At 42.4% G+C, this 16878-nt stretch overlaps 1 protein-coding gene and 1 pseudogene across 1 annotated transcript in view; one reads left to right on the top strand and one right to left on the bottom strand.

Annotated features, from left to right (window-relative positions):
• LOC102523173 (zinc finger protein 211-like) overlaps positions 1-16878 on the top strand; it is a 90903-nt gene that overhangs the window by 31134 nt on the left and 42891 nt on the right. The window lies entirely within an intron of this gene.
• The window catches only part of LOC116665967, a 30058-nt pseudogene continuing 18449 nt past the window's right edge, over positions 5270-16878 (bottom strand).

Genomic DNA, 16878 nt, shown 5'->3' with positions numbered 1-16878 from the left:
GCTGCAATATGTTTTTATTTATTTTATTTTATTTTATTTCTTAGGTTTTTATTTATTTATCTATTGGAGGAGGTACTGGGGATTGAACCCAGGACCTCATGCATGCTAAGCATATGCTCTACCATTTGAGCTATACCCTCCCCTCTGCACTATTGTTTCTTGACTGCTCCTCCTCTGTTTCTGTGTTCCCTCCCTTCCCTAATTAGCAACTGTTTGAATCTGCCCTTTGGAACTCAGGGAAAGTCTAAGAGGCTGATGCCTTTTTCCTACAAACAAGAAATGGAGGCTGTTGTGGCACAAGGCAGGTGGGTAACAGGGGTGGTAAAAGAACTTACCAGAGACAAAGCAAAGTGAAAGAAAAGTTTATTAGCGGTACGCTTCCACAGACAGCAGTGGGCCACACAGACAAGAGGTGCCTCTGTGCACCAAGGGTGAAAGCTTAGGGTCTTTTATGAGGAAAGGGTTGGTGAACACAGGGGGCTGTGTGATCAGCTCGTGCACAAGTTTCTGATTGGTTGTACTTGAGGTAAGAAAGTTAGGGTCTGTGAAGGGGTGGTGAGATTTATGACTCTGATAAGGTGGAGACATGGGTTGAAATAAACCAACCTGAGCTGCTGCAAGATTTGGCATTACCTAGGGCTATTAGTTCTGCTGGGGCAAACACACATCAGAAAAGAATATACTTTATCTTTTCAGGGACTGCAGGTGGACATCTGGAGCCAGGAATAGGGGTTGTTGGAATTTGAGGGGTGCCAGTTGGCCCCACAGAAGACATGGGGGGGGGGGCTTTGTACCAGAAGGGTCCCACAGGGTCCTGCTCTGTTTCATTATGACCATTTTTCTCTTTCATTCTCACAGCAACCTGGGGACACGGGAACTATTACTGTTTTTCTGGGGAATCCAGGGTCATAAAAAGGAAGTATCTTCCTATAGGATCCGGCCACCCAAGATGGCCTAAATGCCTAGATACTTGCCCCAGGCCCCAGCTGGTGATCTTCCTAATCTTTAGATCAGGACTGTCTCCTCTATGATAGTTTATCAAATCTGTGGTGAGGTGCTGCTCTTCTGCTGGTTTTCATGGCAACAGATGAGCCAACTTGATGTCAATTTCCACTATAATTGGTAACCTCCCTCTCCCCCTGGTAGTGAAGCCTACTGCCACGTCCTGCCCACCGCCTGCCACACACAGTGGGGTGTTGCTCCAGGAACTTTTGGCTTCAAATGCACAAGATCCCCCATCTAGTAAACCACTGATGTCTCTGCCCCTGACTCTGGGCTCTTTCTTCAGCCTTGAGGCTGGGCAAGTACAGAAAAACTTCCCCAAGGACACACTGCAGGAAAGTTCTGGACCCTAGAGGCTGGATCCAAACCTCCAGACAGGTCCCAGAAGCGAGTTTAAACAATTTACCAGGGCTTGTGAAGCCCTCCACCCCAGGGCTGGTAGATGGCAAGGACCACACACTGTTGGAGTTATACTTGTGACCATTTCCCCTCATCTGTCTGACTTCCCAGAGCACTTGCCATCTGCCTCCAGTTCTCAAGGGGCACCATCATCCATCAGCTCCCATGCCTCTCCTGTAGGAGGCACTTCCCTCAACCACAATTCCATTACATCCAGCAGTTGCAACTGCCTCCCCCTTGAGCGCAGAACACAGCCGGATGACCAAGAAACTGGTATGAATGAGAACTAAATGAAAAGGGGAGGGCTCTTCACACACAAGTGGCCAAAAGTCTCCTTCCATCAGGGTCCTACGTGTTTCCCAACACCTCCAAGCGATTAACTCAGCTCTGACACCGCCAGGAGATAGCATCAGATCCCACAGATTAAGGGCTCAGACCCACAAGCCTGCCCCTCACTTCAGATGCCAGTCAGAAGGCCAGGTTGTTACCTGTGCTTCTGACCGGTGGGCTACAGATTGAAGTTTCCAGCGACCCCTTTCTTGGGGTAGATTAATTTGCTACAGTGGCTACAGAAATCAGAGAAAACATTGACTTACATTTGCCAGTTTATTATAAAGGATATTATAAAGGATACAGATGAACAGCTAGAAGAAGTGGTACATAGACTGTGGTCCAGAAGGGCCCTGAATGCAGAGCTTCTGTCCCCATGGAGCTGGGGCATCTCACCCTCTGAGCATACATTTACCAACCAGAAAGCTGATCAAATCTTTCAAGAATTTTTATAGAGCTTTATCTGCACCTCCCTCCTTCCCTTTCCCAGAGGTCTTGGGTGAGGCTGAAAGGGCCCACCTTAATCCCTAAGTCTCCATGGTGACCAGCCCCATCCCGAGGCTATCCAGGGGCCCCGCCCTAAGTCACCTCATCAGCATGAGCTCAAACGGAGCCCCTCATGAGTGACAAAATACACTCCTAACTCAGGAAATCCCAAGTGTTTAAGGAGCTCTGTGCCAAAATATTTCTTATTAACATCATGTGGCTTTCTCCAGAATCTTGGGTAGCAACATTATAAACATGAGTATCATTCCCACAAGATTCTTCGGCAAGCAATACTTTTCATTGAAAGAATAGCTTGTGCACCAGGGAGAAGACAAGTATTGCCGGAGAAGAAGTTCTTCTCTTGTCCCAGAAAGAATTCAGAGATGAGACACGAAGATTAAGAAAGTAAAGTGAGGATTTATTAAGGGACAGATAGTACACTCTCGGGGGCAGAGCTGGCAGGCTCAGGTGAGCAGCTGTGCTGAGTTTCTTTGATAAACTTACCTAGGGTGTGAAAATGAATGGGCAGAATATTCACTGGGGAGGGAAGGGTTCGGGGTCATATTCCCTGATTTCCATCCCAGCTCCACCTTCCCAAGGGAAGGAAGGATTGTTTTTCCTTATTTAGTCTGGATCAGAAGTGTCATGGTGTTAGTGCATGATGGGTACTTCTAATCTGCAAGGCTAATTTTATTGAAATGAGGGCGCAATGTGCAAAAGGTTACATTTGGACACTGAAGATTCCTGCCTTTTCCCACCTTTCTGTGTGATTCTTTTAATCAGTCTGGAGGTTCATGCTTTTCTCTGCCTGCCCAAGGACCCCCGTTGTTCACAAGATGTGTGGTTTCCTGCCATTTGGCCTGTGCCCCACTTTCTCTGCTCATGTCTCGCCCTCTGCCTGCTCTAACATTAAGGCCCTAAGTAAACTTTTTTTTGCAGCCCCTTGCATGATATTTTTTGGTTGATACAAGCCACAGGCATGTAAAGAGCAATTAGATAATGTTGATGGAAAATTAATTAATAGTCAATTGAAGAAAGAATATTGTGGGCAGTCTGGTGGGAGTGCCTGGCTCCTGGTCTAGGTGGTCACCAGGCCCTGCCTTGTTTGGAAGCTGCTGGCTACTGGTGGATGGGATTGGGTCACAAAGCTGCCAGCTGTGGGTCCCAGAGTGAGTGAAACCTGGGAGACAGTCTTTCAGGAAGCTCTAAAGACTGTTTCATCCATTAGAGGTCCGAGCACAGTTATATACATTTTCAAGACAAAGGGTCAAAGGATTATACATGGAAGTAACATATTGAGAGTTTACATAGTCCAGATCTGCATGTGAGGAGTGGGTCATCGTGATCCCTTACAGGATTGAGGTTATGTTACCCTCTAAGGAGTGATCTTGCTGGCACCAGGAGAAAATCACTCATTTCTGGTGAGCAGGCTTCCTGTGTCTTCTAAGGAGATCTGGCTAATGTGTAATGTGGATGCACAATACATCCTGTGGAGGGGTAGTGGCCCAAACAGGCAGAGAGAATTTTATGTTTAAGAATTATCTTGTCCTAGCCCTTTTTTGCAGCCCCTCCCCTTCGGAGATGGCCTGCGCTCTCTGTCTATGGAGTGTGTGCCTACTTTTATTTTAACCTGAGCACCCAATTCCCACACCTCTTTCCTTGCCTTTCTCTTGCCTTACACTCTATATAGTGTGTATCTCTAAATAAATCTACCTTTACTCAAAAAAGAAAAATCTTGTCCTGCCTTAAAATTGATTTTATTTCATCAATGATGAAGATGAGTTTCACGTGGCTGAACCACCTGTTGCCTGAGTGACAGTTGCTGGGTTTTTTGTTTTTTGTTTTTTCAGTCTGAGCCTGTTGTGCTAAATAGTGTTTGTATAAACATATCTATAAATCTCTCTCATCAATAGTGATGAAATATGCAGGAAACTATATTTGGTATCTTGTACTAGCTTATGGTGAAAAAGAATATGAAAACAAACATGTGTGTATTTGTGTATGACTGAAGCCTTGTGCTGTACACCAGAAATTGACACAACATTGTAAAGTGACTATACTCAATTTTTAAAAGTAAAAAAAAAAAAGGTGATGAAATAAAATTCACATTTTATAGCAAAACATGAAAAATGTAAACTTTAAGATTTTTCTCTGCCCATGTGTTGTATATGCTGTGCATTTGTATTAACCAGCTCCTTAGGAGATCACCTTCCTTCTTAATCTTGAAAGGGATCACCATGAGCCATGTATGTGCAGATCTGGATTGTGTAAACTGTCAATACATCGGTACATAAACCTTTGTCTCAAAAACATATCACTACGCTTTTAACAAGCAGAACAGTCCTCAGAACTTTCTGAGAGAACATCTCCCAGGCTATAATCCTCAAGTGGGCTGGAATAAAATTTTCCATTTTTTCCTTAGATTAACTATCGAGTGATTTTTTTTTTATCAATGATAGAAAGGTGTTGACATTTATTTTCCATTTAAAGAACTCAAGAGCTCATTTTATCATATTTGGTTCAGATGACAAGAATCATCCAGAAATTTAACATTCTCAAGATATGACTGTTACCTTGACACATAATCAAAAATTTTAAGTACTTGGCTATCAAAGTCTTCTATTAATCTGTGTCCAACTATCCTCTGAGGGGCTATTATTGGGGCCCAGAATAGGCCGCCCCAAAATATGCTTCAATAGCAAATTGATTCTTTTCCATTAAGTTACTTCACAAGTGACCGATGCAAGTGGGACATTCTTACCCTTCTTTCTGTCTCCTTGAAAGCAGGAAATGAACCTCTCAAGTGAAAGGAGCGCTCCCTATGTCTACAGGTAGAGGACATCCTTGTTACCAGAGATGAGGAATTCAGGCTGAGATGCCTATATAAACAAACCTTGTTACTTCTTTAATTAAGTATCCAAGCCCAAACCCTGTTTCGATTATTCATTAATTGGACACCCAAAACCTACATTTCTTTGTTCATCAATTCCTCACAAATTTATTGTTTCTTTGCCTAAGAAGTGAAAAAGCTGCCTGTTTTGGCCACTTCTCGTAGGAATGGGACCTAAGAAGTGGCCAAAACAGGCCATGCTCATGAATTAAAATTTGCTTCTTTTTCTCCTATTAATCTGTCTTGTTTCACTCTTATTATTAGTTCAGCCACAAGAACTCAAGAAGGGTACAGGGGAAATTTTTCCCCTACCCAACATTTTTTTTTTTTTTTTTTTTTTTGCAGAGAAGGAAAAAAACAAAACAAAACAAACATAAAATGATGTTCTGACCAGACATTGTTCCTTAGGTAGGCTCACCTCTCTGTGTGCCTGAGGGCAGGAGGCATTTCATTTAGACCCTCTCTGGGTTTCCATGTAACCACTAAGATCAGGGGGAAATTGTGAACCTTCATTGCTCTGCAAATTTCTCCTATTCTTAAAGGGCTGGAGTCACCCATAATCACAGCAATTTCCAAGTTCTCAGGACCCTGTTATGTTCTCTCTGACTCAAACAAACTTTAATAGCCACCCTACCCTCCCCCATCTACTGAATTCTCAGTCTTTATTTCAGTTCATTTTATGATTTTGGTATGTTGCCTGATTCATGAATTATTCAGCAAAGCCAATTAGATCTTTAAATTTACTCAGTTGAATTTTCATTTCTCAACAGTTATATTCCACCTTTCAGTAAATTTTTACTTTTATGAATTTGAGTATGCCAACTAAAATTTTGCACCTTCCTAGTTGGTTCACACTTAATAATGGTTTCTCTAGTCCAAAATTATAAAAGAGTACTACTCTAATAAGTTTGTCTTGGAGATTTGCCTTTCTTCATGTTGGAAAATATATTTAGTAGCTCTAGGATGAGAGCTAAAAATGTGTTTACATTTAGCTCTAAGATGGGAGCTGAATTTTTCCCTTAGGTTTTCAATGAAATTTCCAAATATTTTAATACCATTTTTAGAATAAATTATTTTATTTATTATGCCCAACTAATTAGTAACAAACATTTATCAGATGTCAATTCCCAGAAATTATCCTACATCTGCTTCTAAACCTGGCTTGTTCTCGGGCTCCATAAATCTCCAAGGTAAATTTATTAGACTAGTACATTTATGTGGTTAATAAAGTTCATTTGCAAGTGGGCAAGTTTTCTCCTTTGCACTTGGTTTTATTTTTTGAAATTTTTATACTTCTGCAATTAGTAGATGAACTTTAGAAATTTTAGTATTTTGAACTGGAATTTCAATAAATGTGATCCTTATATTTTTGAATTGCGTTGTTTATCATGAAAGACTTTCCATTCAGTCATGCAGTTTTAATTTAATTTTATTTATTTTTTGGGGGGGGAAGGTAATTAGGTTTACTTATTTATTTTTAGAGCAGGTACTGGGGATTGAACCCAGGACATCGTGTATGCTAAGCATGCGCTCTACTACTTGAGCTATACACTCCCTCCTCAGTCATGCAATTTGTTTCAGCTAGTATTTAAAATAGAACTAATGATTTAAATGGGCTTTAAAAAATTTATTTCAGTGTTTCCCTCATATATCTTAATTGTATTGAAATCATAGTGGGGAGGGCATAGCTCAATGGTAGAGTGGGTACTTAGTGGTGGAGTGAGTCCTTAGCATGCAGCAGATCCTGCGTTCAATCTCTTGTACCTCCGTTTAATTAATTAATTGATTAATCTAATGACCTCCCCTCCAAAATTTTTTGATAAAATTCTACCTTGTCTGTCTGATAGACATCTAAAGCAGAATATGTTCAAAATATACTTTTTAAAATTTTGATGGAGATACATGGGGATTGAACCCAGGACCTCATTCATGCTAAGCAAACACTCTACCACTGAGATATACCCCTCTCCCCCTTAGGCAACATATTTGAACAGAATCTTCACTAAGGAATGTATATAATGGTCATTAGACATAGATAAGTTGTTGAACATTAAAACTATTGTCAAAAGATCAGACCCAGTCCCTGATGAGCCAAATAACTCAGAGACAAGGTCTTAGAGCTTGGAAGGAAAGAGGCAGCTTTATTACCCTGCTGAGGTAAAGGGGACTCACAGCAGGCTAGTGGCTTCAAACCTGTGAACCCACCTTGGGGTTGGGGCTTAGTGATTATGTAGACAAACATGTGGGAACATAGAGGTGATAACAATCAACAAGGGTGTCTGGTGAAAATTTCTCCTAAACCTTGATGAGTCAGTCATGGGACCATCTGGTGGTCTGGCAGGTCATCAGCCCACACCTTCTTTATCTGGTTAGACCCATCTGGTGTCACGGAGGATCTCTGAACGGTCTGGTCACTCTCCTAAGTTTGTTATTCCATAACTCTCTTCCTGAAAAATGGCTCAGAAAATAACTATAAATTTTAGTTGTCAGAGCAAGGTAAAAACAGCAAAGTCAACAACCTTAGCTTTTAACAATGGGCCTGGGAACTGGGAGCAGGGTCCGGTTAGTCAGGTTTGCTGACTGTTCTAAAAGCAAGCAATAAGCCAAGAATTTGTTAGCCTAAGTGTGGCCATTATATTACGTCTCCTTCAAAATTCCCACTGTCAATTTCTCTCATTCCATTTCTATGGAAATAATGTTCATCTGGCTGCTTCCTGTTGAACAGAGGCATCATTTGGGGGTTTCTTAGATGGAATGAGCAAACTTGATCTTGCCATAGGACTGGGGGGTCTCAGAAGAGTCTTAGCTGTTCTCTTTCTGCACAATAGACAACAGAAGACTATCAGCCTAATTATCACATATATACCTACTCCCATTAACAGAAGTGATAACAAAAACAGCAGAATCTCCATAAGGATAGATCTGAGACCCTGTGTTATCCATGAAAGGAGGCCAGAGAACCAAGTATTGACTTGAGAGGTAATTTCTTGTGCACAAGCATTTGAGTCCCCTATATTATGTATTTGCTGTTCATGTCCTCTAGAGCTATTGTAATACTTCTGGACTCATCTGGGATGAAAGTACAACAGGCAGTATGGATAAGAGCGCAAGTTCCTCCTTGCAATGCGCAGAGCGTGTCAGGAGCCATTCGGTTTTGTAAGATGAGCTTTCTCGTTAGTTGCACTTCAGTATTAAGTAGTGAGATTCCCCTTTGGCTGTCATTGAGGGCCTTTTGGTGGGTGAATTTAGCCAAGACCTCAACATGAAGGGTAATGCTCTTCAAGCCAATGTTTGGTAGGAAGAAATTAAACACATGATAATACCATTTGAAAACAGATCGGCTCCAGCAAGAATGGAGGAGTGGCATATTGGCAATATGGGTGGAGAGCAGTGTTGCATATCGATGACCTTGGGCCCTTGGGAACCCAAGGGTGCATTTCCCTATCCACCCGGGTGGCAACCATGGCCAATGATTATTTCCACATAGCCATAAAGTACCATTAGGGGCATTCCATATTGTGTTCAATTTGTACTCCCAATTGGTGGCTGGTCAGTCAGTTTCTTTGAGAATAATAGTATGAGTACAAGTTCCTGGGGCAATCCATCCCATATATCTGGTGGAACCCTTGGATGTATCTAATGAATGATTTCATTGCTCCCAGCGCAGCAGAGCTGGCATACTGAGTCTCCCAAATTCTGGAGTAAGCCCACAGCTGCCATCCCAAATTTGATCAAACCCTTCATTAATTCTGTGGTGTCGTCTGGGTCTGAGTCCCATTTGTGTTCTTTTTGAAATTCCAAGTAGGTATTTATTCACTGTGTGAGAGTCTCCCCATAGCAGAATGTGAAGTTGTGGCCCGGTATTTCGAGAGTATTATTAATGGGCCAACCTAGGGGATGATAATTAGTAATCTCTTTTGCTTTTTATTCAGGTATTAATGGAAGGATGGGGAAGGATGGGGTGGTACCAAAATTGCATGATCTTTCTCTGCTCTTGAATCTATTTAAATATTTCTTTCCAGTCGGTTCCTTGAAGTGGAGACACCCACCAAGGGAGACCAGAGTCTCCTGAGACTGGAAGTTGGCCACAGAACCAACAATTAGAATAGTTAAATGAGTTTGCATATGAAGAGGCCCGTTGTATGAAAACATTACTATTCATAAAAGGAAACTGTATAAACATAAGAAAGATAACTTTAAGTAGCAACATTTTTCTTAAACAAATGCTTATGTTCACCCAGAGGTTGAACTTTCCGCCCAGCTGCGTCTACAGGAGTCTGTGGAGTATAACCCGCAGGAGGCTCCTTAACTTGAGTGTGATGGATCCACAGTTTGACTCCGTAAAGTATGAGGGACGTGTGTGGGGTAAGCAGCATGCCGTGGGGTCCCTTCCACCTTTCTTCAAGCTGTTGATCAGGTTCTGGTTCTTTCCAGACCTTTAATAGTACTCAGTCTCCTCGTTTGAATGGATGCAGGGGGGCATCAAGCTGAGGTGCAGACCTGGAAGAAGCAAACTCATGCACAATAGTTAGTATTTGACCAATCTGTTGTACATAGTGTTTGACCCTAATTTCTCAGGTCAGTTGCAAGATTTCTCCTTTTCCCCTAGGGTTTAGAAAATGGCCTTCCAAAAACAATTTCATATGGCCTTAGCCCAAGCCTGCTTCTTGGGGCTACTCTTACTTGCAACAGGGCAATAGGCAGTACCTTGTCGCATTTTAGCTGAGTTTCCTGACATAGTTTGGCCAAGGTCTTTTTAAGTGTATGGTTCATTTTTTCTGTTTCCTTAGATTGAGGCCTCCATGCAGCATGTAACTTCCATTGAATTCCCAGATGTCTGCTTACTTGTTGTGATGTCTCTGCAGTAAATGCTGGAGAGTAGGTGGAAGTCCATATCTGAGAATGAGTTCCTTAAGGATGACCCAGAAAACTTCAGTGGCTTTCTCCATGTGAGCTGGGAAAGCTTCAGTCCATCTTGGAAAGGTGTCTACTAAAACAAGCAAATAACGTAGGTTGCCTGTGGTTCGAGGCATCTGGGTGGAATCCATTTGTCAGTCATCAAAGGGGTGATTCCCAGTAAACTGTTTCCTTGACGGAGATTTTTCTGAACAGACTTTGGGTTATTTTTTTATGCAAATAGGGCATCTTTTAATGAGCTGCTGTATGGTTAGATGAAGTTTGTGGCCTCTAATCCGAGATCTAGTCAAGTCCATTAAGGCACCTCTTCTGTAGTGGGTATCACCATGCAGGTGTTTAATTACGGGCCACACTAAAGCCTGGGCAACAAGGTTAGGCCATGGCCATTCATTTTTCAAGTATTGGAGGGGTCTGTTTTATCAAATCCCAACTCAGTAGCTCAATTATGATCTTCTTTTGAATATTTAGGCTGGTACTGAGTTCAATCTAACTGGGGGATGAATGCCCCCTGGGCTGGGGGAAATGTCCTCGGAGGGCAGCTGCTTCTGCTGCCTGATCTGCCACGTGGTTTCCTGTGGACAAACAAGATGTAAGTTTCTGATGTCAGGGTGGTGCCTCTGGCTCTGTTATAGCTCTTAAAAGGGCCAGTATTTCCTTGGGATGTTTAACTTCTTTATTTCCTGAGGTTAAAAGACCTCTTTCTCTCCAAATCGCTCCGTGAGCATGGATCACCATGAATGCATATTTAGAGTCTGTATGAATGTTGACTCTTTCCCTTTAGGTACCCGAAGGGCCTGGGTCAGTGCTGTAAGTTCGGCCTTTTGTGCAGAGATACAGGGGGCAGCACAAATGACTCTATTACTTGAGACTCAGTAGTTACCGCGTAACCAGCCTTGTGTTGCCCATTTTGTTGTTTTTGTTACCCACCTTTTATACAGCTACTTCCATCCACAAATAGCTCCCAGTCAGGCTCTGGGAGAGGCTTGTCAGTTAAATCTAACCTACTCGAGTAGACAGTTTCTAGTGTTTCCAGACAGTCATGGTTTAATTTATCATTTTCAGGTTCTGCTGTGGGTGTTGGCAATAGGATGGCTGGGTTTAAAGTGGTCACTGTTTTTAAGGTTAACATTTGGGTTGTCTAATAAAGTTGCCAGATATTTTCCCATTCTTCCTGCAGTGAGCCAATATCCCTCTTTCTGCTCTAATATGGTGACTTGATGAGGCAAGTAAGTTACTATGGTCTGTCCAAGGGTAAACTTTTCTGCTTCCTGTCATAGATCACAAGGGGCTGCAACCGCTTCTGAGGCATGGGGGCAACAATTCACCATGTGGTCCAATTGCTGGGACAAATATGCAACTGGGCAAGAGATAGTCTCAAGCATCGGGATTAAGACACCCAGCGCTATTCCTTGCCATTCATGCACATATAACATGAATTCCTTTTTTAAGTCTGGCAACCCCAATGCCAGCGCTGAGAGTAATCGAGTCTTGAGAGTGGTGAATGCCTGCTGGCACTCCCCCATCCACACCAAGGATTCTGTAACTGTGCCTCTCAGAGTGTCATAAAAGGGTTTGGCTGTCAGTCCAAAATTAGGTATCCAATTTCTACAAAAACCGGCCATCCCCAGAAATCCCTGTAACTACTTTTTGCTCCTACGGACCTTCAAAGTACAGATTGCCATCTCGTGGTCATGCAAGAGATTGCAGGTTCATTGTGAAATCTGAATTCCTGGATAGGTTACTTGTTTTTTTTACAGATTTTACAGACTTTGTTGGGGGACTTTGTATCCACACCAAGCCAAGTGATTAAGTATGGTTATGGCATTTTCCTTACAATGACCAAAGTCTGAGCTTGCAATTAATAAATCATCCACATATTGTAGGAGGACACCCTGATTGAGGTGTAAATTTCTAACATCCAGAGCCAATGTTTCATTAAAGATAGTAGGGGAATTTTTAAACCCTTGAGGAAGCACAGTCCAACAATATTGAGCCTTAACTCTGGTGTTGGGATCCAGCCACTCAAAGGCAAATAACAATTGCGACTTCTTTTCAATACGTATACCAAAAAAAAAAAAAAAAAAAAAAGCATCCTTTAAATCCAGGACTGTGAAATATTTAAAATCTCCGGGGATTGTAGTCAGTAAGGTGTATGGGCTTGGTACCGTTGGGTGAATGTCTTGGACAATGTCACTAATAGCCTTTAAGTCCTGTACAAACCAATATTCTTCAGAGTGGGGTTTCTTTACTGGTAGTATTGAAGTATTATAAGGTGATCTACATAGCTTAATCAGTTCATGTTTCAAGAAACGTTCCAAAACTGGCTGTATTCCTCTTAGGGCCTCATCCTTTCATGGATATTGTCATTTTCTAGGCATAACAGAATTCGATTTTAATTGAATAACCATCAAGGTGGCAAATCTTGTCTGTCCTGGGACCCCATCAGTCCAGATGGGGATTTCTTCTGGAATTTGTCCAGGTGCTTTAGTTGTGGAGTTCGGCTCCTGTTGCAGCCTCAGGGTGGCATCTGGCAGAACAGCTACACAAATTCTTTGAGTCTCTGGAGAGAAAGTTATCTGGGCATTTAGTTTGCATAAAATATCTCTTCCCAGCAGTGGGACAGGGCACTAAGGCACATATTGAAAAGTTTGAGTCAGGGTCTTTTCTCCTAATCTGGATTCCAAAGGCTGTAGCAACAGTTGAGTCGTTGGCACCCCTGAGACTCCTTCTACTGGGGCAGAAGTCTTTGACAATGCTCCTAATTTACTGTTTAAAACTGAGTATGCTGCTCCAGTATCCACTAGCAAGTCCACTAATTGAGACCCCAAGGTCAGTTGTACCCGAGGCTCCTAGGTGGCAATTGTTATGAGGGTCCTTAGCGTGGCTAAGAGCCCCAGGCCCCATCAGTCACTGTCTTTGTCTATAAATCTTTGGGTGACCCTTACATTGGAAGACATTCGTACCTGCGTCTCTCTCTTTGATTTCAGTTTTGGCCAGTCCTTTTTCCAATGCCCTTTCTCCTTGCAGTAAACAAACTGATCATGAGTCACAGCTCACTTTTTCTCATCTTCCTTTTGTCCTCTGGGTCTTTGTTGACTAAAAGCTCTCAGGTGAGTTGCTGTCATAACATTGACAGGTTTTCTGTTCCTTTCTTCTCTGGCATTATGAACTTTAAAGGCAACCTCCAGTAATTCCCCGGGACCTTTGGCTACTGCACTTCCTATCTTATTTAATTTGTGCCTTATATCGTCTGAGCTTTGGCTTGTAAAAGTCATATTTACCATGCATGCGTTTTCAGGACCGTCAGGATCGAGGGTGGTGTGTTTTCGATAAGCGTGTTGGATCTCTTCCAAAAAGGCAGACGGGGTTTTCTGTTGGCTCTTGTTTTAGAGCTTGTACCTGGTTAAAGCTAGTCTGTTTCAGAAAGCCCTTTGTGAGGCTGGCTAGGATGCACTGTCTGTAATTATTTAACATCAGACCTTCAGTTGTATTGGGGTCCCAGTTTGGCTTGGATGTTGGTACAGCTAGATCTATGGCGGGCATTTGTGGGATTTCCTTGCTTTAAACATTGAGCCTCCCTTTGAGTGGGTTCTAAGATCAGTCTCTTTTCATCTGAGGTTAAAAGCATTCCAAGCAGCAGCTGTGTATCAAGTTGGGCGATGGCTTGAGAAAATAGTTTGAAAAATTTCAGCCACTTTCTGGGGGTCCTTACTATATGATGGATGTTGATTTCTCCAATAGAGCAAGTCCGTAGTTGCAAATGGGGTATAGGCCCATATATAATTATCAGGAAGTCCACTTGTGCTAATTCCAACTGGCAACTGTCTCGAGGGCTATTGCCCTGCTATGGGTAAAGGCTTTCCCAGGCCAAATTGGGTACCCTGTCAGGTCCTGTAGGGGGAGGCCATTACAAATTCCCGTCCTAGAGTGAATGGGGGAGGCAAAGAGTCTATAGGTAGGGTAGGGTGCGGCGGAGGAAGAGGCAAAGTGACCGAGGCGATGGAGTTCCCGCGGGGCGGGTGATAGAAGGCTAGCAGGAGGAAATGGTAGAGATATTGGAGGTGGTGGTGCAATGACTGCCGAGGGTGGTGGTGAAGTGACAGAAGAGAAAGCTGGAGAACAGCTGTTTGAGCAGGAGCAGTCAGCTGGGCTGCCACCAGAGGTGGCAGCAGAGCTGGAGCAGAGGGAGAGGCCAGGGGAGTTTCACCCCTTGATGAATACCCCTCTTCCAGAAAGCAATTCATTGTTCTGTCTCTAGATCTTCTTCCGTCTGTTGGTCGGGTGTCTTGTCATCAAATATTTCCTCTAACTTTTTCTTTGGTTTTATAGAAGATTCTTCTCCTTCCCTCACTTGTTTAGTAATCTTTTTTTGTCCAGTCTAATGTTTACCCTTTACTTCTCTTTGAACCATCAGTCTGGCTCCTAGTTTACTCTCTTCCTCATTATGCACTTTCATAAAGGTGTGTACATTTACCATTTCTGCCCATTTACCATTTTTCTGACAGAACATCTAACTGGAGGATAGTATAGCGATCTAATGACCCATTTTCAGGCCACTGTTCCCCAGAGCCTAAGTTATACAGTGTACAAGCAGTATTACAATGAAATATCATCTTTTTCTTAGTTATAGATGGTTAACTATAATTTGACCAATCATTCAAGATTTTACCCAATGGGCTGTTAGATGGACTAGATGGCATGCCTCCCGTAGTAACTTATTTTGAATACAAATGCAAATGCAAATGCAAATACAAATACAAATTTTAGATTGCAATACCAGGCCTTTATCAGTAGACGGAAGCACAGACTTACAAATGACAGGCTGAAACAAATTCAAATTCCAAGCTTACAAATAATTCAAATTCCAAATATATTTGCTTCCAAGTTTGCTTAGCCAGAGACCTCCGCTACAAATGGATACCTGTTTCAAATGCAAACAAGTATCCCCCACCTGTCCAACTAGGGAACTCCCAAGTGATATCAAGGGGTCTTGGTCATCACTGGGAACTTACCCTAGGCCTGCCGATCAAATGCAAATGCAACACTTCAGAAGAAACAGAGCCGTCTTTTCTTCCTCCAAGGACTCAGTTTGGGCGACAGTGGTCCATTGATAGGTGGAAGGGCAAGGGATGAAAAGGATCCCTAGAGCAAAAGGGGCTCCATTTTCCATGTCCCACCCATCAGCACGGAGGGGCAATCATCCAAGCCCTGTTGGCCCAGCAGCAAGGCGGAACCTAAGGCCCCTCTTAGAAAAGAGGGGAGTTCTGGCCATGCATTTGGTGCCACAAGTTTGTTGCTGAAAGGTCAGCCCCCATCCCTGATGAGCCAAATAACTCGGAGACAAGGCCTTGGAGCTTAGAAGAAAAGAGGCAGCTTTATAGCTTTGCCAGGCAAAGGGGACTCCCAGCAGGCTAGTGCCTTCAAAACTGTGAACCCACCTTGGAGATGGGGCTTAGTGATTATCTAGTGAGCAAACTGGGGCATAAAAGGGGCTGTCAATCAGCAAGAGTCTCTGGGGGAAGCTTCCTCCTGAATCTTGGCGAGTCTGTCTGGCATCATGGGACCGTCTGGTGGTCTGGAGGGTCACTGGCCCCATGACCTTCTTTATCTGGTAAGACTCATCAGGCTCCAGGAGGAACTTTGGAGGGTCTGGTTATTTTCCTGAGATTATTGTCCCGTGACTCCCTTCCTGCGGGAATGATTCAGAATCCAAACATGACTGTAAATTTCACTTGCCAGAGTGAGGTAAAACAAACAAGGAAATCAATAACTTTAACTCTAACAGTGGGCCTGGGGCTCAGTCAGACTTGCTGACCATTTTAAAAGTAAACAGTAAGTATAAGGCCAAGAATTAGTTAGCCTAATGTGGCCATTTTATTATTTCTCCTTCACTATGTTGTATACATGACATTAATACAATATTATAAATCAACTATATCTCAATTAAAAATTTTTAAATAAATGTTTAAATGAGGGGGGAAAATTGAGCTGATCTTAACTCATCTCTTCTCAGACTTCAGTGTCTCCTAATAAAAATTATTGAGGTCTTAACCTTTTCACCCTCCCCAGATTGTTTCTACAGAGATATCTCTACCACTATCTTTAAATAATTACATAATCATCAATTGTTTCCTGTAATTTGCATTTCACAACTTTTTTTCCTGCTATATAATCAATTCCTCATACACAACAGTCCCAGCAATCACTGAAGAAATGATAACCTCCTCTCAACTAGGAGATGAGATGATGGGGTTTAGATGCCCCCTTTGCACATGTGCTCTGCCTGAGAATACTATCACTCACTAAGTAGGCACTATCCCATATCAAAATGAAATTTCACAAGTTGCTGTCTGTTTAAAATAGATGTCAGATTCCTAAAAAAATTAAATATATTCTAGGTTATTGAGTAAAAAATATTAAGTGGATGAACAGCGCTGCTTTATGATTTGGACACAATCACTGAGTATATAGGCAGGAGAGATGTTCTCTAGGAAACAGGCAGAGCTAACTCGTCCTCTCATTTCAGGGCTGTTTAAACATCTCTCCTTATCTTCCAAGTCATGGCTCTAACTGAACATACAATTACCATACTGACATTTCTGACTGCATGCATTTGAATAGCAAGAAAATGTTTATTATATTCCTGCTAAGAGTGGATGAATTTTGTGTCTGAATGAGAATATGTTCACTTGCATTTGTAGTCTTTGGGGATAATTGAGATACAATTTTTAGCCACATGGGGCATTCTGAGCTTACGGAGTCTGAAATAATGGCTATAATCAAGTGATCGGTTGCAGACAACACTCCCCCAAACCTGAGAACGGCCCCTTTAAAAAGGGATAAGTGCATTCCTT

Source organism: Camelus ferus, chromosome 9 (genome assembly GCF_009834535.1).
Source record: "Camelus ferus isolate YT-003-E chromosome 9, BCGSAC_Cfer_1.0, whole genome shotgun sequence".
Classification (NCBI taxonomy): Eukaryota; Metazoa; Chordata; class Mammalia; order Artiodactyla; family Camelidae; genus Camelus; species Camelus ferus.
This window is presented reverse-complemented; position numbering and strand designations above follow the sequence as displayed.